The sequence below is a fragment of the Silene latifolia genome, chromosome 4 (genome assembly GCF_048544455.1).
Source record: "Silene latifolia isolate original U9 population chromosome 4, ASM4854445v1, whole genome shotgun sequence".
Lineage (NCBI taxonomy): Eukaryota > Viridiplantae > Streptophyta > Magnoliopsida > Caryophyllales > Caryophyllaceae > Silene > Silene latifolia.
In genome coordinates this window covers 97,883,496-97,910,978 of record NC_133529.1, presented here as the reverse complement: position 1 = coordinate 97,910,978, position 27,483 = coordinate 97,883,496, and the positions used below count along the sequence as shown (strand labels likewise).

The 27,483-nt window shown below is 46.3% G+C and overlaps 1 non-coding gene and 1 pseudogene across 1 annotated transcript; one reads left to right on the top strand and one right to left on the bottom strand.

The window, feature by feature from the left end:
* Positions 1-27,111, bottom strand: LOC141651813 (uncharacterized; annotated as a pseudogene).
* Positions 27,112-27,168: 57 nt separating this feature from the next.
* On the top strand, positions 27,169-27,275 carry LOC141654032 (small nucleolar RNA R71). Its single transcript, XR_012547614.1, has one exon. It is a non-coding gene; the product is annotated as a small nucleolar RNA R71 (small nucleolar RNA).
* The last annotated feature ends 208 nt before the right edge of the window (positions 27,276-27,483 follow it).

Here is a 27,483-nt window from a genome sequence, read left to right as displayed (position 1 = left end):
TCAATCGTCATAAATTGGGTCGACAAGATCAATCCCCTCGACCGCTTCTTGTTGAAATCCTTCATAATATGGTTTGAGACGGTGCCCATTCACTTTGAAAATCTTTTCCGTAGACAGACTACAAATCTCCACCGCTCCATGTGGAAATACTTGAGTAACAATAAATGGACCAACCCATCTTGACCTTATCTTACCCGGAAATAATCGAAGACGAGATATGTAGAGCAAAACCTTTTGAACAACGGTGAACGTCTTTCTAGCAAGCATCTTATCATGCCATGCCTTTGTTAGCTCTTTGAAAATCGCCGCATTTTCATACGACTCTTTCCTAATCTCCTCTAACTCTTGTAATTGCAATTTCCGGTACTCACCCGACTCATCCATTCTCATATTCAAAGTCTTTACCGCCCAAAAAGCTTTGTGCTCAAGCTCGACCGGGAGATGACAAGACTTACCAAACACCAACCGATACGGTGACATACCAATCGGGGTTTTATAGGCCGTTCTATAGGCCCACAATGCATCATCTAACCTCAAGCTCCAATCTTTCCGACTCAGATTCACCGTCTTTTCCACGATGGACTTCACTTCTCTATTGGACACTTCGGCTTGACCATTTGTTTGAGGATGGTAAGCGGTAGATACCTTGTGAGTGACACAATATTTCTTTAAAAGTGCTTCTACCGCCCTATTACAAAAGTGAGTGCCTCTATCGCTTATCAATGCTCTTGGAATTCCGAACCTAGAAAAGATGTTAGACTTGATAAAATCTGCAACACCTTTAGCATCGTTAGTCCTAGTGGGTTTAGCTTCCACCCACTTTGACACATAATCAACGGCGAGAAGTATATATAAGAAACCATGAGACGTGGGGAATGGACCCATAAAATCTATACCCCACACATCAAAAATTTCACAATAAAGCATAGGGGTTTGGGGCATCTCATTACGACGAGAAATGTTACCACTTCGTTGACAATTGTCACAAGTTTGACAAATCCATGGGCATCCCGAAATAAGCTTGGCCAATAGAAACCGCAATCAAGCACCTTCCTTGCGGTCCTTCTAGCTCCAAAATGACCTCCACAAGCATAAGAATGACAAAAAGTTAGAATAGAACTCATCTCATTTTTCGGGAACACACCTCCTTACCACTTGATCCGAGCAATGCTTCCATAAGTAAGGATTATCCCAAATATAGTATTTGGCATCACTCCTTATCTTGTCCTTTTGGGACTTTGAAAAACCTGTAAGAAATTCATTGGAAACAAGAAAGTTAGCAATATTAGCATACCAAGGAGAAACGGAAGTAAGGGCAAAGAGTGTCTCATCGGGGAATGTGCCACGAATAGGCCCTTCAAGCCTTCCTAAATTCAATAGCCGACTCAAGTGGTCCGCGACCACATTCTCGGCTCCTTTCTTATCCCGAACCTCAATGTCAAATTCACTTAGCAACAACACCCAACGGATAAGTCTTGGCTTAGCCTCCTTCTTTGTCATCAAGTACCTAAGAGCGGCATGATCGGTGAACACCACCACCTTAGTACCAAGTAGATAGGATCGGAACTTCTCTAGAGCAAATAATACCGCCAACATCTCATTCTCGGTAGTCGAGTAGTTCCTTTGGGCCTCATTGAGAGTCATAGAGGCATAGTAGATCACATGAGGTACTCTCCCAACTCGTTGACCCAAGACGGCACCAACCGCGTAATCACTAGCATCACACATAAGCTCAAATGGAAGAGACCAATTTGGAGCTTGTATGATTGGGGCCGATGTCAACTTCTCTTTTAACTTGTCAAATGCCTCCTTGCAAGCCAAATCAAACTGAAATTCCACCTCCTTTTGCAATAATTTGCACAATGGTGAAGCTACCTTTGAAAAGGCTTTGATAAATCTTCTATAGAAACCTGCATGACCAAGGAAAGATCAAACTTCACGAACATTAGTAGGATACGGAAGAGATTGAATAGTATCAATTTTTGCTTTATCAACCTCAATACCTTTAGATGAAACCACATGCCCAAGAACAATACCTTGCTCCACCATAAAATGGCATTTTTCAGAATTTAAGACAAGGTTAGTGTCAATGCATCTCTTAAGCACAAGAGATAAATGGGACAAACAACTATCAAATGAATCACCATGCACGGTAAAATCATCCATGAAAACTGCAATAAAATTCTCAACATATTCAGAAAATATACTAACCATGCATCTTTGAAAAGTTTCGGGAGCATTACATAACCCAAATGGCATCCGTCGATACGCAAAGGTGCCAAATGGGCAAGTAAATGTGGTCTTTTCTTGATCCTCGGGCGCAATAGCAATTTGAAAATAGCCCGAATAACCATCTAAAAAGCAATAATAAGGCTTACCGGCAAGCCGCTCAAGCATTTGATCAATGAAAGGTAGGGGAAAGTGATCCTTCCTTGTCACTGCATTGAGTCTTCGGTAGTCAATACAAACACACCACCCATTTTGCACTCGGGTGAGAACCAACTCTCCATGTTGATTTTCTACTACCGTCACTCCACTCTTCTTAGGCACCACTTGTGTAGGGCTCACCCACTTGCTATCGGATATTGGGTAGATCATACCCACTTGCAAAAGCTTAAGAATCTCTTTCTTCACCACCTCCATCATAGGTGGGTTCAATCTTCTTTGCGGTTGCCTCACCGGCTTGGCATCTTCTTCCAAGAATATGTGGTGCATACAAGTGGTCGGACTAATACCCTTAATGTCGGCAATAGTCCACCCAATTGCAAGCTTATTCTCTTTAAGAACCTCCACCAACTTTACCTCTTGCTCCTTGGTGAGCTTGCTAGAAATGATCACCGGTAAAGTCTCGCCATCACCTTGTAGATACACAGTATCTGCTGAGACTCCAACAAACACCCGATGATTATCGGACTACAACATGTTTTGGGATCGCAGCGTTTGATCGACAGTTTGTGTACAACTTTACGTCGGAAAACTTAAAACGATTTCGAAAACAAAACATTTTAAAACATTTCAAAAATACCTGGAGTGTTTAATGCACGACGATGGGGTCGCGATGACATTAACTAGAGTCAAAACCGACACCGGACCAAAAACCGACTCAAAAATTTAAATCCCGACTCCAACAACGAGTCAAACCGAGTCAAACACAAAAACCAAAATATCTCAAACCTTCTATACTAAGTTTTCCCGGATTCATGAATGGTGAAGTACCAAACATGTGACTACAAAACCTAGGATAGAACAAATCATGATTGCGTTTGTTGTGAAAGCGACAACACAACTCGAAGTCCCGCGGCATGGCTCGCGCCTCTTTGAGCAGCCCAAGTGGCCACGTCGCTCAAAACTCACACAACCACTCATTCTCCCATAAATACCCCTCAAATGCCACCCATTTGAGACTTACGCGAGTGTCCGCCCCCTCTTTTCTCCCTTAAAATTCTCGACTCGACTTCTAAAGTCACAATCCGACGCGTGTTTACGACCTACCGATCGTAAACACGAGCCTTACACATTGTTTGGTACCGTCATCGTGAATTAAACCACTTGTCCGACCACTTTGACCACTACACCATCACTAAACTTTTAAAAACACTCTTTTACTTACCAAAACGGTTTTAAACCGAGTTTTTTCTGATCAAACAAGTTGTTACACTTACGTCGGTCACTCACCATAACCAAACATGTAAGTATGAGGGTGTAAAAATCCTCTTTTATTATGTTTTCATTTGTTTCATGACTTTAACATGCTAAAACATGCATAACATGAACCAAAACATGGAATAAACGAGCCAAAACTGATTTTTGGTCTGAGGCAGAAGCCCCTTAGGTCGCCAACAGGCTCGCGCCTAAATGGGGTGCTCAGACCAGAGATCAACCGTGTTTGTTCTCGTCATTTCCCTTAACCCATTTTTCATATTTGTAATCGGTTTTTACCACTTCAAGTATTTTCGAAACCTTTTTGTTTCATTTCACATGTTTTAACCATAAAACATTTTTCACCCTTGGTTCTTCATACCATGACGGTTAAATCCGTGTTTCGGTGATAATATTTGGTTAATGACATTTAAGAGGTATTTTAAAGCCTTTTATTTCATTTCTTTACATTTTTCAAACAAACATATTAGTCACCAACATAAAGTCATCCTTGGTTCTATATACCATGCCGGATTTTAACCCGGGTACGATGACGAGTACCGACTAATTACATTCAAAATGGACTCAAAACAATTAGTCCATAATCATTTTCAAAACTATTCATGTCAAGCTTGTCAAAATCGAACCCGACACCGAATATTATCAAATAATGATGATTATTCGAGTCTAGTTCTTCAAATCGACAAATGCGGTCTAAACGACCCTTTCAAAATCAAACCGGGTTCAAATACCCATTTTCAACATGTTTTATAACGTTTTCTAAACAAATCGAACACGGCATACAAATGTAGTTGTTGGCTAACCCGCGCCTCAAGCAGGCCTTTTCTTTCTCATTTTCAAAACCAGAGGGAGGCCCCTTACACCGCCGGCTGGCTCGCGCCTCTTATAGTCGTCTGGTACAGGGCCTGTTCCCTTCCAACATTAGTCTAGGACGATACTGACTCCGGTTAACCCGGATATAGGACGGATCAGATGACTATTCAAACCACATTTGAAAAATGCCTTACTAAGACAAATGGATCATGTTATGCACCCTACACCTAATACGGTAAATGGATGTTTAATTTCCGTCTTACATGCAAATCAATCATTAATCCAACTCGACATCTTATACTTGATACTTGGATTAAATCAACCGACTTAGAAATCCCTCACATGTTAGGTTTAAATTATTGGATGCGCATTCATGCATTTAAACCGTTTTATCAACTTTTGCATTCAACCAATCAAGATCGATCAGTAGAGGCCGCTAAACGCGGGCGGGATTGGGTGTCTGATTAAAGGGCTTCCCAATACGTACCTTCACCTCTTACTCAGAAACTTTGGATAGTGGACGACCTTATCCAGGGCGTACGAGAGTCATTCTAGAGATAGGATGCTAAAGAGGGACGATTTCCTTATCTTTAGTACCTATGTCAAAACGCTGCTTTGTGCTTCGATTTGACCGAGGTATAAAGTGGAATTCGAACGGGTTCCAGGCATCCCACAAATGCTTGGTGGCGACTCCGAACATCTCTAATCGTTTCGAGACCCTTACCGAGACGAAACCGACCGATCTAAAAACGATCCGGTCGAAAGCATCTTTACGCCGCCGAGCGTGGCTTTTGAAAAGACCGCTGCATGTCCGCAGATCGAACCGGACCTGCAGGTGGGCCATGTCCACAGATTGGCGACTCCGCTGGGGATAACTAGGACACTTACGTCTTTGTGATCCCTAGATGGTGAGACTCGAACGAGGTCTTGGTTGGAATGCATTAATTGATATTACGGTCACGGTCGGGTTCCTTGTCCGGGCCCACAACCTAACCCTTTTCGACCAATTGGCTTGTCCCGTCGGCGTGAGTTTTCTCATCCCCGCGTTTCGAATCCCGATTGAGTCAAGCATACCATTGACGTTACACATTTCTGTTTCGTCAAAGAGCTTTCATCACTTTCGAGCACGAGGTTAGGGCACCCTCCTTACACATTTTGTTTGGATTGGTATCTCTCTCGCAAATCGGGGTTTGATTGCTTGGTGTGTAACTCACCCTTTTAAGCCAAAACCCGTGTCAGCATGAAGCATAATATAATGAAACAGTGAGTGCTTATGTGCTGCTTGATCATAAGTCCTCCCGTGTCATTTCAAACTTTCAAAACACCTTTTTCCGCCGTTATAATGGCCATTTCAAACCTCGGTCTTTCGCCGACCGATGCACGCCTTTCTAGGCCGTCGTAATGACGATTTTCAAACTCGGTTTTGTATAACCATTTCAACACGCCTTTCTAGGCCGTCGTAATGACGATTTTCAAACTCGGTTTTGTATAACCATTTCAACACGCCTTTCTAGGCCGTCGTAATGACGATTTTCAAACCCGGTTTTGTATAACCATTTCAACACGCTTTTCTAGGCCGTCGTAATGATGATTTTCAAACCCGGTTTTGTATAACCATTTCAACACGCCTTTCTAGGCCGTCGTAATGACGATTTTTCAAACTCGGTTTTGTACAACCATTTCAACACGCCTTTCTAGGCCGTCGTAATGACGATTTTCAAACCCGATTTTGTATAACCATTTCAAAATCACCTTTTTACGCCGTTATAATCGCCGCGTCTAGACACGGATTTTAACCCGTTTCGCGCCGACAATGGCTCTTTCAAAACCCGAGAAAAGCACACACCCTTTTCTCGAAACACTTTCGGGATCCTGAGGACCGTACACCATCCCCGAGACCTCTTCAAACATTTCAAACTCGATTTTCAAAACATACAATTTTCAATTTCAAAACCGTCTTGGGAAGCAACACACTGCTTTCCGAGCCCACTCGAACTCAAACCGTCTTTTGCAAATAAACTTAAGACAACCCTTTTCAACTGATCGACTTGTGGAGATCTCTATCTTCGGAAGCCGCCCATTAAATCGACAAATGAATCTTTTGAAAATTTCTATTTTCGAAAACTTCAGTCCACCATTCCAATTCCGCCTCGTGTCTAACGATAGTCAAAGCAAACGTACTTATGGGTCTTTAATTATGAGTCGTCTCACCACGAGACCCGTCCAATGGCATCATGCCGTCATGATTGGACTCGTGTCAAAGGTTTGGTCAAACACCATCACGTCATAAATCGAGTCGGCACCAGGGGACCACACACGTCCTCTATGTTGTCTGCGTTCAGTCTTGGAACCGTGTCGGATTGAGTTGTAATGTGAGCCATTTTTATGCCTCAGAGCCATGGCCCCGTCTTCAGCTTCGTCCAACAACAACAATGATAACAATAGAGATGTCACAACTGATCAGCTAGCCAGCCTGCTTACCGCTCTTAAGGTCACCCTGGATCGCGTCGAGACCCGTATCGACGCCCTGGAGAACAAGGAAATTGGGGAACATAATACCCCACCTCTGACTGAGACTGAGAAGAGGCTGAAACTTCTGGAAGAACAACTCCTAGCCCGGGGTAACAACATCCACCTTGAAAACAACCGAAGGTTCGAACCTGTCGGGGACCAGTTACCTGACAACTTCACCCTGACCGATGTGCCTAAGTTCAAGGGAGTGGAGGACCTACTCAACCACATCCGTGCTTTCAAAGACTACATGGCCATTAAGGGGGTCAAACAGGAGCTTTTTACCAGGATCTTCCCATCCTCTTTGGAACCGATTCCTCGCCAATGGTACTACTCCTTGGACCCGAAAAACCTTACCACTTGGGATGAGATTGCAGTTGAATTTGCCAAACAGTATGCCGACAATGTCGAGATCCAGGCCAACACCCGTACTCTCGAGGTGTTAACCCAAAACGACAAGGAAGGATTCACTGAGTTCCTAACCCGTTGGAGGAGGGTGAGTACTCAGTTGGTCAGTAAGCCGAGTGAGTCAACTATGGTGAAAAAATTTGTCAACAACCTCTGCCCGGTTTATGCCAACCTGCTGAGGTATCAGAATATCAAAACTTTTCAAGATCTGCAGATTCTGGGGACACGTATTGAGGACGACCTCCGAAAGGGTGTCTTAGCAAAGACCACCGGCAGGGGTTATCAAGGATCCACCTTAACCGGATCTCGCCCTTACGGTCAGACAAACAAGATTGATGAGGTTAACCTCGTCGAACCATCTGCCAAGAAAATTGAACACCCCCAGAGAGTGTTCACCAACATAGGGTCAACTTATGCAAGTGCCCTGAAAAGGCTCATGGACCAAGGGAAGCTACAACCGATCGGGCCCACCCCGGACCCGGCCGACGCCAAGAAATCCCGGTTTTGGAATCCCAACGCCTACTGCCAGTATCATCGAGGGAAAGGGCATGATACCGAAAATTGCTTCAAACTCAAGCGCCTCATTCAAGACATGATTGAGAAGGGAGATTTGCCTATACCCCCACCAACTAAGCCAAACAACAAGACGAATCCTCTAGGAATTCACGCCATCTCTGATGATGAGCCGACCCTAGACTGCTCTCATCTCATCTTGTCAGTTGACGACGAGGTGAATGTTCTGGAAAAGGACCCTTCAGACGGAGTGTTCGTGTTCAGTGCTGCCACTATGCTCACTATGTTTCAGCAAGTTGAGGAGGCCATTGCCAGCCTTTCTGAGAGAATCACCCGACTCGACGACGCCTATCGTCGACTCATCTTCAATCCCCCGGCACCACGTCCGAGAGAGAATTCCCCAAGCATTCAAAACTACCCACCCCAGGATGGATTGCTCCCGCGACTATTCTGGCATAGACCCCACGAAAATCACCTTCAAAATAACCACCTTCACGAGAATTACCCTCAAAATAACTACCCTCAAAATAACTACCCCCACAAAAATCGCCCTCACAAAAATATTCCCCACAAGAACTACCCACCGAGGAATACCCCTCCGAGGTATCCTCGAGACCCTGAAATTAACGGCATATGGCGGGATGATGTTGAGGATATCTATGTCGTCCCAGGAAAGGAGAAGCGGACGAAAGAAATCGGACATCTTACCCGGTCCGGACGCCCTTTCAAAATCCGAGCAACCCAACGGTCTTTCCAACAACGAATGACCAAATTGTCCCAGAAGCGGACACTCAACCAAAGGCTCCTGAGAACTCAATGCTCAAACAACTTCAGAAAGAAAAGGCCGAGATCTCAATTTGGCAACTGATCTCAATTTGAGCATCGGCAGGCCCTGCTGCAGGCCTTGGGAAAATTAACCGTGCCCTCCACCTCTTCCCCAGAAGAAATAGTGGCACACATGACAAGAGACGCCCGATCGAGCAACCCGGTTGTCTTCTCCGACGAGGATATCCCCTGTTCGAGCCAACCATAACCTGCCCCGTACATCATCATGCAATGCCTCCAAAAGAATGTACCAATGGTCCTTGTGGATGACGGTTCCGCCGTGAATGTCATCCCTCTCAAAACTGCCCACAGGCTGGGTATTAAGGAATCTGATTTAATCCCAACAAATCAAGGAGTACGCGCCTACGACGGCACTCATCGCAAGGTCGCTGGGCTTATCACTCTAGCTGTCGCAACCGGGCCACTAGAAAGACAAACCAGTTTCCAAGTGGTCGACATCGACGCATCCTTCAACATGCTCCTGGGACGTCCCTGGATTCACGCTGTCAAGGCGGTCACCTCAACGCTCCACCAAAAGATCAAGGTCCCCTTCAACGGGAAAACGATCACGATCCCCGCTTCCCCAATCAAAGCAGTCATGAGAAGAGGGGTAGCCTCCCAAGCCATTGAGGAGGACGACAATGAAATGTGGGGTTTCCAAGCCGTGAACGCCATAACTGATGAACTAACAACCTCTGAATGTGACCCGTTCGCCAACCTCACGATCAACCTTATCATGATGCGTCAGGGTTATTTCCCGGGTTTGCCGCTCAATCCACTAAAGGACCCATTGCCTCCCTTGAAACAGGCTAAGGTCCCTAACATTCCCTTTGGGCTGGGATATGAACCTACTGACAAAGACATCCAGGAGATGAACCTCCTAATCCGAAAACGCAAGAAGCACAGAGTCATCCTCCGTCCCTACCACCTGACTCTCAACGGATACTTTGTCCCCGAGGGAGAGTCTGAACTCTACCACGGCTTTCCGGAGCCTATCTATGACTATGTGGCCAGGGCTAGATACCCGGGAGTGGAAGTCTTCCAGGACTGCTACTTTATCCCCGACAACATCGAAGCCGCATCAACTGAGTCTAAACCGTCACCGTGCCTCGACGGACAAGCTGTCACACTACTCTTTGGGGAAGATAACATCAAACGCCTCGACTATGAGGACATCATCAACATCGCCCTGAAAGACAATCAGTTTGATCCAACCGCCTTGATCTCCGATACTGACCCGGAGAAAGCCACCCAAGGCTGGAGGAAAACCATCAAGTGGATCGATCGCCAAGGCCGCATTCTCAAGATCACAACTGGAGAAGGCCCTATGTTCAAGGAGGGAAGTGACGAAGGATCTGAGTCTGAGTCGGAGTCAGAGTCTGTTATAGCTCCTAACACTCCAGATGTCCCAGTCAAGGTCCCCTTCCCACTGTTTTATCACAAAGTCGTGGCTGATTCAGAGGCTGAGTCTACTAAGGTCACCCCCACTCCCATGAAAGGTGACAACCTGGAGCCTGTTCCAAGGGCCACTTCCTCTGTCGTGTCGCCTCTGACTGACCACGAGATGTCTGTCCTCTCCGAGCTTTTCGCTCGTGTCAACTTAATGAACGCTAAGTTTGCTTATGACTCATCTGAATTAATCGCAATGCAATTCGATTACGAATGATTATGAGGAATTTGACTTGAGTGACTACCCACCTCACTTAGCCAAAGAACTTGACAAACGGGAAACCAGAACCCCCATCATTGAGGAAACCGAGCCTATTAACGTAGGAACCGACAATACACCTCAAGAACTTAGGATATGGACAACCCTGGACCCCTCGGAAAGACAACAGTTCATTGACCTCCTCCACGAATACAAGGACGTGTTCGCCTGGTCTTACAGAGACATGCCTAGGATTGACAAAGAAATTGCAGAGCACCAGATACCCATCAAACCCGGGGCTAAACCTGTGAAACAGAAGCTACGCCGGATGCATCCTGAGTGGGCCCTAAAAATCAAAGAAGAAGTGGACAAACAGTTCAAGGCTGGGTTCATCAAAGTGTCTGAATACTCTGACTGGGTGGCCAACATTGTGCCGGTACCAAAGAAAGACGGACGAATTCGGGTTTGCGTCGACTTCAGGGATCCGAACAAGGCAAGTCCAAAAGACGACTTCCCTTTGCCACATGTTGACATTCTGGTAGACAACACTGCCGAACATGCTCTCCTATCATTCATGGACGGGTATGCCGGGTACAACCAGAATAAAATGGCTGAGGAAGACATGCACAAAACTGCGTTCACTACGCAGTGGGGTACATATTGCTACACGGTCATGCCTTTCGGCCTCATCAACGCCGGAGCAACCTATCAAAGAACCGATACCACTCTCCTACATGATATGATGCACAAGGAGGTAGAGGTATATGTCGATGACATGATCGTCAAATCAAAAGAACGGGACGGCCACATCAATGCCCTCCGGAAATTCTTCGCTCGTCTGCGGAAATATAACATGAGACTAAATCCTCAGAAGTGTGCATTCGGGGTCACCTCCGGAAAACTCTTGGGACATGTCGTTAGCAAAAGAGGCATTGAGATTGATCCAACCAAAATCAAAGCCCTTCAACAAATGCCTCGGCCTAAGAACGAGAAGGAGATTCGGGATTTCTCGGTCGGGTCCAAAGACATCACCGGCGGTTCATCGCCAAGCTCACTATGATTTGTGAACCGATATTCAAGAAGCTTCGCGCCTCCGATCACACCGATTGGGACGACGATCGTCGAAGGCATTCGACAAGATAAAGGAAATCCTATCCAAACCTCCTGTCCTCATGCCACCTCAACCGGGATTCCTCTATCCCTATACTTGATCAGAACCAACACAAATGCCATGGGAGCAATGCTAGCACAAACAGTTGGCAACGAGGAGCGAGCCATCTACTACATCAGCAAAAAGTTCATTGAGTACGAGACGAGGTATACCCAACTGGAAAAGACATGCCTTGCCCTAGTTTGGTCATCAAAGAAGCCGCGGCATTACATGCTCAGCTACTCGATCCACATCTACTCCAAGATGGACCCAGTCAAATACATCTTCGAAAAACCCATACTAAACGGAAGGCTGTCTAGGTGGACACCGATGTCAGTCCGAGTTTGACCTCAAGTTCGTACCCCTCAAGGTTATCAAGGAAGAGCGATTTTGCCGATTTCCTAGCGTAAAATCCCGTCGGCGAGGATCCAACGACCGACACATGGTCACTTCCCCGACGAATACATCCTTTGTGCTGACTCCGACGCATGGGACCTATACTTTGATGGTGCATCTAATCTGAGAGGCTTTGGGGTAGGAATCCTTCTAATTTCACCAGAGGGAGAACATGTTCCGATCTCGGTCAAGCTAGACTTCGCCGTCACCAACAATGCCGCTGAATATGAAGCATGTCTCATCGGCCTACAAGCTGCCATCACACTTGGCATCAAGAGATTGAGGGTCCATGGCGATTCCTCACTCATCATCAATCAGGTATCCGGATCATGGAAAATCCGATCTGACAGCCTAGCTCCTTACCAAGCGAAGATCAGTCAAGAGGCCGAGTTCTTCGACCAAGTCGACTACTTCCACTTGCCGCGAGAAGAAAATCAATTTGCTGATGCCCTGGCAAAACTTGCCGCGCTCGTCAACATACCTGACGACATGACATCGATGCCCCTTTGTGTCGAGAGAAGGAGCGAGCCAGCTCACATTTGTGCCATTATCGACGACGAGGAAAGCCATGATGAACCTTGGTACCAAGCCATCCTCAATTGCAAAACCAAAAACGAATTCCCTCCCAACTCTGATCAAAGAGGACAAAGAGCCATCCGTTTACTTGCATCACAATTCGTGATAAACCAAAATCAACTCTACAAAAGAACACCCCAAGGAATTCTCCTCCTTTGCATTGACCATCACAAAGCCAAGAAAATCATGGGAGAGGTTCACGACGGAGAATGTGGCCCTCACATGAGTGCAATGATGCTTACACGGAAAATCATGCGGCTAGGTTACTACTGGACAACCATGGAAGCCGATTGCCGTAACTACGTCAAACATTGCCACAATTGCCAAATCTTCGCCAATATACAACATATACCACCATCCCTTTTATACACCATGACGTCACCCTGGCCATTCTCAACCTGGGGGCATCGACATCATCGGAAAGTCAACCCGGGGCACCAAGGGGCATTGCTTCATCCTCGTCCGCCATCGACTACTTCACCAAATAGGTGGAAGCACAAATCATATGCGATCTGACCGCCAAAAAGTGGCCAAGTTCATTCAAAACAACATCATCTCGCCGATATGGGGTACCCCATGAAATCATCGATCAAGGCTCTCACTTCCGGCGGAAACTCGGGCTTTGGGACAAATACAAGATCAAACGACATCGATCATCCCCCTACCGTCCCCAAACCAACGGAGCGGTGGAGGCAGCGAACAAAATTCTTGTTACCATTATCAAGAAAATGCAAGACAACTACCGCGATTGGCCGAGCAAACTCCCATTCGCACTCTGGGGATACCGAACCTCCATTCGAACACCGACAGACGCCACACCCTTCTACCTAGCATACGGTATGGAGGCGGTTCAACCGGTGGAGTTAGAGGTCCCATCTCTACGCATCCTACTAGAAAGTCAAGTCCCTGAGGCGGAATGGACCCGTCGAAGGTACGAACAACTCACTCTTCTAGACGAACGGCGACTCAACGCCTTGCACAACGTCCAACTATACCAACGACGTATACAACGGGCATTCAACAAGAAGGTCAAACCCATAAACATCCAGGAGGGCGACTTGGTCCTCAAGTCAGTCCGAGCACCATTACCCGTCGATCCGATGGGAAAATTCAAACCCAACTGGGCCGGGCCATACCTGGTCAAGAAAATACTTTCGGGGGGCGCAGTGAGACTGAGTGACCTAGATGGGGAGGACTTCACAAACCCGACCAACTCAAGAAATACTACCCTTGAACTCTATCAACCAACAACCTAGCCTAGTTTTACAACTAGCACCGACCACGACCCCTTTTCAAGTCAAGTTCCTCAATGTGTTCTGATTTGAAATTGCATGTTTTATCGAGTCTAAGCCGCGGCACCTTGCCCGTTTCAAATGTCCTTTGATCCGTCAAAGGCAACGTCCATTTGCACTACAAAAACAAAAACCCCCTGAACTACGAGCATGGTTTGATTTCACCTCTTCAGGTGAATACGTAGGCAGTCCCTCCTATGCTTGAGGGATACAACCACAAAACCCAATTCAAATTTACAAAACATTTCGAACTACGATCATGGTTTGATTTCACCTCTCCAGGTGGATACGTAGGCAGTCCTTTCTTACACAAGAAGGATACAACCATTCCCGCAATCAAAAAAACATTACCCACACAAAAAAAAAACACCCCCATCAAAACAGGAGAAACGGGAAAACCATTCCCTTTCCCCACAAAATACAAAAATGAGCCTTTCTCCCTTTCCACAAAATACCACTTTCCCAAGTGCAATTGTTTGGGACGATTTAAATTGAATCGCCTTTACAAAATGGATGGAAGAAACAAGCGTTCACAACTTTCGACACGAGCAATCCTCTTATTTAATTAATAATGGGAGGGATTACAATTTCAACAACAAATAAGGCTCGACGAGTCTACAACTTGTCAAAGCCAAGGTGTCAACTAACACACCTCACATAGTAAAACTAGCACAAAACACACAACAACTAGCTAGTACAACATAATACAGACTCAAAACAATAATACAACATAATAATAAATTGGGTAATGGAGGTCTTCACTCTTCCATTCTACCCTTGCCTTGTCCCTCGGGGTACATCATCCCCTTGTTCTTCTTGTTGGCCCGCCTAGCATGGGCTTCTTCCTCAGAACGGATCCTAAACGGATCTAAGACGGCGACGGCCTCCGGTCTAGCACAAGACCCCATATTCGACCCAAGACGAGCCAATGCACGGCCCACCATACTCTTGGGGCCGGAACTCCTCCTCTTCGGTGGTCTCATCACATTGGGAGTAGCTCCATCAACATACTCCTCAAAGAAGGCACGGTTGGCCTTGCCAACCTCTCGGTACTTCAAGTCGACAACCTCGTCCTTACGAAACTTGGATCTCTCTTCCAAAGACGGAGCACGTGACCACTTGACATAAGCAGGAGTCACCCATGTCGTGGCAACGGGGTTTGGTACCTCCCAAAGCGGCCGAGTGGCCCACCACCTTTCAAAGAACTCCACAAGCTCGGAGTTCCCAAAAACATTCTCTTGAACAAGAGTATCTTGAGCGGGCACCTTTTGTTGACGCCCCATTTGCCTCATGAGCCTTTCGGGATAAATGAAGGAAACAACCTTCAAGCCCACAACCATCAAAGAACAAGGACTAGCACCCGAAGCGGGCAACTCCGTGAAGGACCTCAAGTGCCACCACGGCACCACCCAACGGATATGAGGACCACCCTCCTCCGCCAATCTTGCGGCCCAATAGGCCTCGGTGGAAGCAAAACTATCCGGGTACAACTTCTTCCTCATGGTAAGATGTCGGAAGGAATAAGAAGAAGGATTAACCGGAGGCTCTACATACCTTAGCCTCTCTAATAACCACACTTGGAGGATCCTTGGCGATCCAAAAGAGGGAGCTTCTCCACAAGAGCCTTCCTTGTCCAAAGCTTGGATAATCTCTCCAAGCACCAACCATGATGGATCTCTACCATGCTCCATTTGCTCAATCACATGGATAAGGGTCATGCTACCATGGCATCTCGGCCCCTCCTTCTTCAAGACATCAACAAAGAGGTACACATGGACGAGGCAAAATGCAAGAGCCCTTCTCCTAGCAACCTCCGAGACATTAGCATCTAATCGATTTGAAAAGATGTTGATAAGAGCGAACATATCCACACCATGTGGAGCAAGAAGGAAGTTGACTTGGCTTGTTGACAAGCCCAACATGGAACGGAATTTCTCCTTGTAGCACAACCGAGTCGGAGGAAGCACCGGAGCACAACCCGGCCACCCACCAATGACTCCAACTTCTTCGGCAAGAGGACAAAGCTCGCCTTTCGGGAAAACGAAAACATGATGTTTCGAATCCCAAAACCGAGAACATGCTTCAAGAAACGAAGGTTGCACCTTGACTTCACGAAGCACCAACAATTGACCAACTCCCATGCAATCGAGTTGATACTTCTCGGGAGGCGACAAATCCCGATACCATTGTCGCAATGCGTTCTCAAAAGCATCCATGAAATTTTTTTGTGGAAGAAGAAGAGGTTTTGTGGAGATGTTTTTGTGTTTCGGATGCTGAAACAATGAAGCGCAAACGTCCCTATTTATACAAAATGATCAGCGCATTTTTCAGAAAAAGAGGAGAGCCGGCTTCCATCGCCAAGACGCTCGCGCCTCTTTGAGGCTTCCCCAGGATTCCCGTTGTTGACTTGTCTCTTTCAACATGTGTTTTCTCCTGACACCTCAAACCTCCCGCCAGGAACTTCGCGCCTCTTCGGGATGATCCGGGAAATTTTGTGTTTCTTCACACTCACATTTCCTTATGTTCGCGTTTTACGAAATCCGACACTGTTTTCATGACGCAGCTTTAAGCATACGGATTTTTCTTTCTTTTTTTAAGGGGGAAGGGCTAGTCGCCCCGATCCGCGACGGATCGTTTCCATATCAGTCGAAATTCCGAAAAATTTTCGCTTTTTCGCAACACAAAAATCAAAATCGAAAATTGATAACACGACATCAATTTTCCTCAAAATTCAAGCACTCACAAATTCGAGTCTTGACCTCAAAAGCCAAATATACTCGCAAAAATCCTTTTCCAAAATTCTTTCCTGACGGTTTGAGTTTTATATTTTTTCGAGTCAATTTTCAAAATTTCGATGCAATTTAATTCACGACACGAGTTAATTGCTCAAATTTTCAAATCAATTCCTTGTGAATTCCAAACGTGACGATTTTGTCACGGAATTTTCAAATTTCAATCTTAACTTCAGGTAATCTTGGTTAATTTTGATTTCCAAACAAATGCTTTACGTGATTATCAATCAAATGCTTTTACGTGTTTACGTTTATGCCTACGTGCTATATGTTGCCTTTTTTCTACACTAACGATGCAGGAACTGGTGCGAAGCAAATGGAGAATCAACAGCCGACAAGCTCTCCTCCGAAACACAACACAAAAAAGCCAAAAATCACAAAACAAACCACAGTCCAAAAACACATATATACAAACCGCCTCACGCAAAATGTAAATATGTACAGGCAAGAGTCCAAGACACGGACAAGCTACAACAACTACTCGACGTCTCCCGTCGGACCAGTCCTGGTCTCACTAGGAGTCGCCGCCAACGCAGACACCACCACCAGCTCAGACTCCCTCTCCGGGGAACTCTCCAACGTCTCACGCTCCATCTCGACGTGAAGCTCCTCTGCTGCAGCCAACTGAGCCTTCAGAGAGGCAATCTCCGCGTCTCGGCTCCGCAGCCCGTCCTCGTGACGCCTCAAGTCCTGGTCCCGACGGATGATCCCCAGCTCCTGGCCTGCGATCGTCGACCTGGCTGCCTCCAACTCAGCACGGACCCGAGCAAGCTCCACCGGATCCGCTGTGCCCTGCTAAACACAATAACAGATCCTCAAGATCTAAAAACGTGAAATATAACACCAAATATACAAAAGCAACACACAAAACGTACCTGAGAAAGCCGAGCCTCCCTCGTAGCCAGGTCACCAGCAAACGCTCTCCAGCGATTAGCCATCCGCCACAAGTTCTGGTGGCTAACAGTCGTCACCTACAAAACAAAAATGTCCTTCAATACAAGGCAAAGTATAATGGGAGAAAGTGTTCGTGTCGAAACTCACCATCGTAATCCAACCTCCACTCCATGCCGATCGGCCACATCGGCCACCGCGGGCTCCGGTAAGCGCAATCAAGCTCCTCGCCACCCGGCCCCGAAAAGTGGTCTCCGTCGGGAAAGCTGGGGGGCCGAGTCCTCATCGGGTCGACTCCCATTTTGGATCCACATCAAAATGACAAACCCTCCTATCAAGGGAGGCAATGAAAACAAAGAAAAGAGGAAAACATACCTCGATCGGGTACCAAGCAAGCCTCGACAACCGGAAGGTGTCGTAGTCGGCGTCCCGCAGAATGCTCTCCTCACACCTCATCGACCGTGAAGGTGCTCCTCAACCTCATCGAGTCGACTCCTGAACAACACCCCAGGCGGGTCAACCGGCACGACGAAAGTCTCGGTAAAGCACCGGCGAACTAGACGCTCGCCCAAGTACCAAACCGGCTCAATCGCCGTCTCTCCAGTGCAGGCGCGCAGGGAGCCGCGAGGTCGCAAACGCTCCGTGACGGCAGCCGGCACACCCGTGTAGTGCTCCCAAGGCCGCCCAACAAATCGCATTCAAAACCAAGCTACTCGGCTAATCGGGGCTTCATAAGCTACCTAGTCATCCTATCTCTATCTAACTCTATAAAGGAGAAGGGGAAGAGAGCAAGAACTTACATCAGCAATCTGAAGCTTGTTCACGCGACGCCTGCAGTCCTCGTAGGTCGACTTAGTCGACCTCTTCCGACTCACCGTCCAACCCCTCACAGCAGGGTAAGCCGAGGGAACACCGCCTGTAGTCCCCGGACGCAGAGGAGTGAAGTAAGCATACAACCAAGCCTGTAATCAAACACAGCAAACACAAATTAGCCAATTTCTCAAAAATTGCCAAAGTCAAAATCAAAATCAAAGTAAAAAAAAAAACTACCAAAAAAAAGCACTCGTACCTCAAAGATGAGGCCGGGACCAACCAGAGCAGGAGCACTACCCGCTCCCACTGTCTCCGGATGCACCGCCGCGTGCAAGTACCGGGTGAAACTCGCCAAAGCCGGCGTAACCCAGTCAAACCGACCCAAAGCGTCAAGGTCGGCAAGAAGAGGAAGCACCTTGGTCGACAAGCGCTCGCCCTTGTCGACAAAGTACGTGGCACCTAAGAAATACCACAACCACAACCGCGCCTCCCTCGCGTCGGCCTCAGCCTCTGCCTCCAGGCTCGCCAACGGCGCCGGAACAACACCCGCCACCCTCTCAGTGAAGTGGTCCTTCACGTAAGAACTCGCAATCAGGTACGGAGTGACGTCGGAAGACTCCGGCAAAGCAGTACCAATCAAAGCAGTGACCGCAGGAGAGGACACTCTCTTTGGAGTCGCGGTGAACTCAATGGGCAGCTCACCACAGGGAAGGCCGGACACCATGGCAAAGTCCTCCAGAGTCACGCCAACCTCCCCAAATTCCATGTGGAACGACGAAGTCGTGTCCCAGTACCGGTCCAAAATGGCGTGGATCAAACACAGGTTCGACCTAATCGAGGACCTGTGAATGTCCTGCCAAGCGGCCACCAACGGCCCAAACGCCGACCTCTCTATCAACACCCTCGACCCAGCTCGAAGAACGTCGTAGAGGCCCAAGCAGGTAGAGTAGCCAGAGAAAGTCCTCATGGTGCCGATCTCCTGAAATAAAAAACAGACAACGTCAGAATGCCTATTTAGGCTCGACACTTCAAAAATGAATGACCAATTTCAACCGGGGAACGCGACTCACCATGCCCTCGTGAGCTCGGTAGGAAAGGTGTCGGTCCAGTCGAAGCAACAACTGGCTACCGTCAAAACCCTCAGCCCACTCTGGCGCCGCTCGTAAAAGCAACCCCCGCGGGGCCGTATCTCGCCTGGCTCTGAAACTCGCGACGTCGATCATCTGGGTCGTCTGTCTCTCGCTCTCGCCTCTTATGACAAATGAGACTCAACGTGGTGGACAGGGCCCAAGTTAACGACCCTGTTGACGTCCCGCAACGTCCGCCTAGTCCCCCGAGGACGTCGCTCCCTCGAATAAACCCTCCTCCCGGAGGTACCCGCCTCAGCCCCAGTCTGAGCTCTACCAGCACTAACAGCCCCAACAACGGGCTCTGCACGCTCCTCGACGGCCCCGAAGGCCCCAACAGTCTGCTCAAGAGGTCTCTCCTCCTCAATAATATCCTCAACGATCACAGCGGGCGTGCTAACCGGAGTACTACACGGGCCCGGCCCGAACAACTCCTCAAAAGTCGCAGCCATGAACCCGGCCTGCTCCGAACACTCTCCTACAAACAAAAAACGTCAGCCGAAATTTCGGCATTACGACGACATGAAATGGATAAATCCAAAAACAAAATAACAACCTGCAATACAAGAAACGAGGGGCAATCCGGCCCCCAAACCATTCACATACAAAAAACACAAAAACGACTCGCCCCTCTTTTCAAGCAAAAGACGAGTCAAAAACCACAAAAACGGCATTTCACGACCCATACAGGGTCCGCCAACAACCCAAAATACATTCCCGACATAATGGGGTATTTTTCTACGGTTAAAAAAGGCAATTCATACGCTAATTTGAGCCCCAAACCGGTCAAAATCCAAAAACGACCGCAAAAAGGCAAACGTGATTTCATCACGCCCCAAGGTGACCTAAAATACAAATAAGGTCCATTTCAAGGCAAACTGACTCAATTCAAGCCCAGACAGGCGCTTGTTTGGTCAGACGTAAGACCGTCGCAAAAGGCAAAAATTCAATTTCGCCCACAAACACCCAACGAAGGTCCTTAAATGGCAAACACGGGTTTTCCCAACTACAATGCAACCTAGTGGGACCCACTAGCCAAGCAAATAAACTTGGCATTGAGAAATGAGACGGTTTCTCGCCTCAATCACGTTTTTCGAGCCTAGGGAGCGGGAACGGGGACCAAAATGCAAACTAAAAGTACCCTTATACTCCTAAACAGGTTTCTAACCTAATGCAAACATCAATTTCACTCGAATTGGCTCAATCAAAAACGCCCAATTCGATTTTTAGGGCAAAATTTCACCCTAATTTAATCAAGCTAAAATCGACAAATTTGAAAGGATTCAAGAGGAAATACTTACCTTGAGATGACATTTGTTGGTAATGGCACAGACAAAAGCAAGCTTGAAGGTCCTTTAATGGCGATTTTGGCGAGATTTTGAGGTTGAAGATGAATATTCATCCGCAACTCAACCTCGCGTCTTTTTAACAGAAAATAGGGAAGCCGGATTGCATCGCCAGGTGGCTCGCGCCTAAACCAGGCCTCCCCTTTTCTTTTCCAGCGAAATTTGGGCTTTGGCCCAATTTCCCACAACAAACTTCAAAGTTTTCGTTGACGGTATTGAATGTCGTCATTTCCTCGAAAGCAAACAAAACCAAATAGTGAAAATTCAAATTCGCTATTTTCAAAAATTGTAAAGCAAACGGCGATCAAAACCGCCAACTTCAAAAATAATGGCGAAAATTCAAAAATCGCTAATTCAAGCAACGGCGGCACATAAACCGTCACTTCAATCAATAGTGAAGATTCCAAGTTCACTATTTCTTTCAAAATGTCAACGGCGGCACATAAACCGTCACTTCAATCAATAGTGAAGATTCCAAGTTCACTATTTCTTTCAAAATGTCAACGACGACACATAAACCATCACTTCAATCAATAGTGAAGATTTCAAATTCACTATTTCTTTCAAAATGTCAACGGCGGCACATAAACCGTCACTTCAATCAATAGTGAAGATTCCAAATTCACTATTTCTTTCAAAATGTCAACGGCGGCACATAAACCGTCACTTCAATCAATAGTGAAGATTCCAAATTCACTATTTCTTTCAAAATGTCAACGGCGGCACATAAACCGTCACTTCAATCAATAGTGAAGATTCCAAATTCACTATTTCTTTCAAACGTCAACGGCGGCACATAAACCGTCACTTCAAACGCTATACCAAACTCAAATTTGCTATTTTCCTTCAAAATTAAAACAAACGGCGATTAAAACCGCCACTGCAAATTCAAGCCGACGAATGGTGAAAGTTCCAAATTCACTATTCCTTCAAATACCAGCAGGGGGCTTCCTCGCGGAACCCACTCATTCCCAAAATAGTGGTAATGAGAATCCATACCCACTATTTCCCCAGCGGCATCACGAGTTCGCTACTTTCAAAACAAGCCCATTCGATGCGGTTACCCCCATGGTCCATTAACCGACCGTACCATTGGCTGGCGAGCCTTACAACGCATTGCGGCTGGCGAGCCTTACAACGCATTGCGGCTGGCGAGCCCTCCTCACATACGCACCATGGCTGGCGAGCCTTTGTCCGCAACCTTTCAAGGACACATCCCGAAGATGCCTCGGGTACATTTCCTTGTCTTGGCTGGCGAGCCTTACAACGCACCGTGGCTGGCGAGCCTTACAACGCACCGCGGCTGGCGAGCCTTACAATGCATCACGGCTGGCGAGCCCTCCTCACATACGCACCATGGCTGGCGAGCCTTACAACGCACCGCGGCTGGCGAGCCTTACAACGCATCGCGGCTAGCGAGCCCTCCTCACGTACGCACCATGGCTGGCGAGCCTTACCACGCACCGCGGCTGGCGAGCCTTACAACGCATCGCGGCTGGCGAGCCCTCCTCACATACGCACCATGGCTGGAGAGCCTTTGTCCGCAACCTTTCAAGGACACATCCCGAAGATGCCTCGGGTACATTTTCTTGTCTCGGCTGGCGAGCCTTACAACGCATCGCGACTGGCGAGCCCTGTCACCTACGCACCGCAACTGGCGAGCATTTATCCGCAACCATGCAAAGACATATCCGAAGATGCCTCAGGTATGACTCCTTCTTATGGCTGGCGAGCCTTTGCACGTAGTCTAATGGACTTTAAACGACCCGCACGGACAGTCGACAGACTCTAAACTGTTCCCGACGACAGGTCCTGGACTCGTACTCCGAGTCGTCTTGGCGTCGCCCTTCCCGACGGCAGGTCCTTGGCCCGAATCCTTTCGAGCCGCCTCGACGTCGCTTGGGTCTTCAGGTTGTAATCTTCGATTGACCTGGGGACACTACTTTGACTTTCGCCCTGTCCAAGCCTCAGTGAAAGTGGGGGCTCTGTAGATACCCAGTATCTGCTGAGACTCCAACAAACACCAGATGATTATCGGACTACAACATGTTTTGGGATCGCAGCGTTTGATCGACAGTTTGTGTACAACTTTACGTCGGAAAACTTAAAACGATTTCGAAAACAAACCATTTTAAAACATTTCAAAAATACCTGGAGTGTTTAATGCACGACGACGGGGTCGCGATGACACTAACTAGAGTCAAAACCGACACCGGACCAAAAACCGACTAAAAAATTCAAATCCCGACTCCAACAACGAGTCAAACCGAGTCAAACACAAAAACCAAAATATCTCAAGCCTTCTATACTAAGTTTTCCCGGATTCATGAATGGTCAAGTTCCAAACATGTGACTACAAAACCTAGGATAGAACAAATCATGATTAAGTTTGTTGTGAAAGCGACAACACAACTCGAAGACCCGCGGCATGGCTCACGCCTCTTTGAGTAGCCCAGGTGGCCACGTCGCTCAAAACTCACACAACCACTCATTCTCCTATAAATACCCCTCAAATGCCACCCATTTGAGACTTACGCGAGTGTCCGCCCGCTCTTTTCTCCCTTAAAATTCTCGACTCGACTTTTAAAGTCACAATCCGATGCGTGTTTACGACCTACCGATCGTAAACACGAGCCTTACACATTGTTTGGTACGGTCATCGTGCATTAAACCACTTGTCCGACCACTTTGACCACTACACCATCACTAAACTTTTAAAAACACTCTTTTACTTACCAAAACGGTTTTAAACCGAGTTTTTTCCGATCAAACAAGTTGTTACACTTGCGTCGGTCACTCTCCATAACCAAACATGTAAGTATGAGGGTGTAAAAATCCTCTTTTATTATGTTTTCATTTGTTTCATGACTTTAACATGCTAAAACATGCATAACATGAACCAAAACATGGAATAAACGAGCCAAAACTGATTTTTGGTCTGAGGCAGAAGCCCGTTAGGTCGCCAACAGGCTCGCGCCTAAATGGGGTGCTCAGACTAGAGATCAACCGTGTTTGTTCTCGTCATTTCCCTTAACCCATTTTTCATATTTGTAATCGGGTTTTACCATTTCAAGTATTTTCGAAACCTTTTTGTTTCATTTCACATGTTTTAACCATAAAGCATTTTTCACCCTTGGTTCTTCATACCATGACGGTTAAATCCGTGTTTTGGTGATAATATTTGGTTAATGACATTTAAGAGGTATTTTAAAGCCTTTTATTTCATTTCTTTACATTTTTCAAACAAACATATTAGTCACCAACACAAAGTCATCCTTGGTTCTATATACCATGCCGGATTTTAACCCGGGTACGATGACGAGTACCGACTAATTACATTCAAAATGGACTCAAAACAATTAGTCCATAATCATTTTCAAAACTATTCATGTCAAGCTTGTCAAAACCGAACCCGACACCGAATATTATCAAATAATGATGATTATTCGAGTCTAGTTCTTCAAATCGACAAATGCGGTCTAAACGACCCTTTCAAAATCAAACCGGGTTCAAATACCCATTTTCAACATGTTTCATTACGTTTTCTAAACAGTCAGAACACGGCATACAGCCGTTGGCTAACCCGCGCCTCAAGCAGGCCTTTTCTTTCTCATTTTCAAAACCAGAGGGAGGCCCCTTACACCGCCGGCTGGCTCGCGCCTCTTATAGCCGTCCTGTGCAGGCCTGTTCCTTCCAAAGATTAGTCTAGGACGATCCCGACTCCGGTTAACCCGGATATAGGACGGATCAGATGACTATTCAAACCACATTTGCAAAATGCCTTACTAAGACAAATGGATCATGTTATGCACCCTACACCTAATACGGTAAATGGATGTTTAATTTCCGTCTTGCATGCAAATCAATCATTAATCCAACTCGACATCTTATACTTGATACTTGGATTAAATCAACCGACTTAGAAAGCTCTCACATGTTAGGTTTAAATCATTGGATGCGCATTCATGCATTTAAACCGTTTTATCAACTTTTGCATTCAACCAACCAAGATCGATCAGTAGAGGCCGCTAAACGCGGGCGGGATTGGGTGTCTGATTAAAGGGCTTCCCAATACGTACCTTCACCTCTTACTCAGAAACTTTGGATAGTGGACGACCTTATCCAGGGCGTACGAGAGTCATTCTAGAGATAGGATGCTAAAGAGGGACGATTTCCTTATCTTTAGTACCTATGTCAAAACGCTGCTTTGTGCTTCGATTTGACCGAGGTATAAAGTGGAATTTGAACGGGTTCCAGGCATCCCACAAATGCTTGGTGGCGACTCTGAACATCTCTAATTGTTTCGAGACCCTTACCGAGACGAAACCGACCGATCTAAAAACGATCCGGTCGAAAGCATCTTTACGCCGCCGAGCGTGGCTTTCAAAAACACCGCTGCATGTCCGCAGATCGAACCGGACCTGTAGGTGGGCCATGTCCACACACCTATAAAAACATACTTCAAATGGTCGGGTAATGGTTTCAACTCTACCACGGGTGCCTGTAAAACCGAAGGTAACAATTTCTCACGAGGCAACGTTAGTGTTAGTGGTTTAGAAAATGAAGGTATAATGGGATAAGTTTCAATCTTGGCTAATAAAGCCACAACTTCCTTCAAATTATTAGATAGAGAGAAATCCAAATTATCACAAGATAAACTATTATCAATAGTTACAAGCAATTCATCTCCTCCATCTACATTGAACACATCCTGTACTAAAGGCTCCAAAACATCAATCATGAAACAAGAATGGTCATCACGAGGATATTTCATGGAATCATAGATATTAAACTTAACCACTTGACCATCGGCCTCCATAGTAAGAGAACCATTAGACACATCAATTTTAGTACTTGCGGTTCTCAAAAATGGCCTACCTAAAAGTATAGGAGCCGCTTGTGAATCATGTTCCATTTCAAGTACATAAAAATCAGCGGGAAATATTAATTTATCCACCATCACAAGTACATCCTCAACCACCCCCTTAGGATAAGCATTTGAACGGTCGGCCAATTGAATCACCACCCCCGTTTTAATCAATGGTCCCAATTTCAAAGACTTGTACAAGTAATAAGGGAGTACATAAATTGAAGCACCTAAGTCAAGCATAGCATTGGGAATAGTGGTGTCTCCTAAGGTGCAAGGTACGGTGAACATACCTGGATCACTACACTTAGGTGGTAGCTTATGTTGAAACAAGGCCGACACATGTTCATTAACTTTTAACTTTTTGGACACCCTTCAATTTTTGATTCCTTTTAATGGTACACAACTCTTTAAGAAACTTAGCATACCTAGGTACACTTTTCAATAAATCTAATAAAGGAATGGTTACCTCACATTTGCGAAAGGTCTCATAGACATTTTTATCTTGTGTAGGGCGGCTTTTCCTCTTGAGAGCCTCGGGAAATGGTGGAGCATCCACATAAGTAGGTGTGATAACCGGTGTTACTTCCTCCTTTTGAACCAATGGTGGGGCGATATTAGGCTCAATGACCAACTCCTCCTCCTCTTGCTCAATGATCTCACTAATCTTTGCTTTTGACCCTTGCAACTCCTTCCCACTCCTCAAAGTCATGGCACTTGCATTAGGCTTGGGATTAGGAATGGTTTCGGAAGGTAATTTCCCGGAATACCTAGCTTCTAGTCTCCCAAGAGCACTAGACATTTGCCCGAATTGATTTTCCAAGTTTTGAATGCTAGCCTTTGTCTCTTGTTGAAATTGCACTTGATTAGCTTGCATAGTAGCCACATTAGAAGTAAGAGCTCGAATTGTGTCTTCCGTAGACATGGATGGAGTGGAAGTTTGAACTTGAGAAGAGAATGAATTTGGACCTTGTGGCCTTGGAATGAACCTTGGTTTTGATTGACCAAATTGTTGTCCAAAATTTTGAGATGGACCTTGTTGACCAAATGATGAGCCTTGATTTTGTTGGCTTGGCGGTTGCAAGCCGCCTTGTGAGTTCCCATATTGGAAACCGGGATGGTCTCTTCTCATAGGATTATAGTAAGGTTCAAACCTCTTTTGGACTTGACCAAAAGCACCCGCGACATTCACCTCCTCGGTCTCCTCTTGCATTTGTGGGCATTGATCGGTGACATGCCCATTAGATGAACAAATACCACAAGCGTGCACTTGTTGCTTGTTCCCCATGATCATCTCCCTCAATAAAAAAGTTAAATCTTCAACCTTGCTTTCCAAGGAAGGGTTAGAACTAGCCATGCTCACCCTTCTTGTTTTGGATCTCACACTAAATTGGCGCGTACTTTCGGGAAGCTCACTCAACAATTCATTAGCTTCATCCGGATTTTTGTTGATCATGCCTCTACCACTAGCACCATGTATCATCCGTGCATCTTCCGGCGATAATCCTCCAACAAAATAGAGGATGAGATCTTGTCACTATACCCATGGTATGGGCAACTTGCACATAACTTCTTGAAACGCTCTCAATAGTCATAGAGTGTTTTATCATCCTTTTGCTCCACATTTGATATCTCCTTCTTAAGATGGGAATATTTGGAGGCGGGGAAATACTTTTCAAGGAACGCCTTCTTCATTAGAGCCCAAGTGGTGATATTACCCGGTGGAAGGTAGTACAACCAATCACGAGCGGTGTCCTTGAGTGAGAACGGGATTGCTTTCAACTTGATTTGCTCTTCGGTGACACCATTTGGTTTCATGATAGTGCATACCACATGAAATTCCGACAAATGCTTA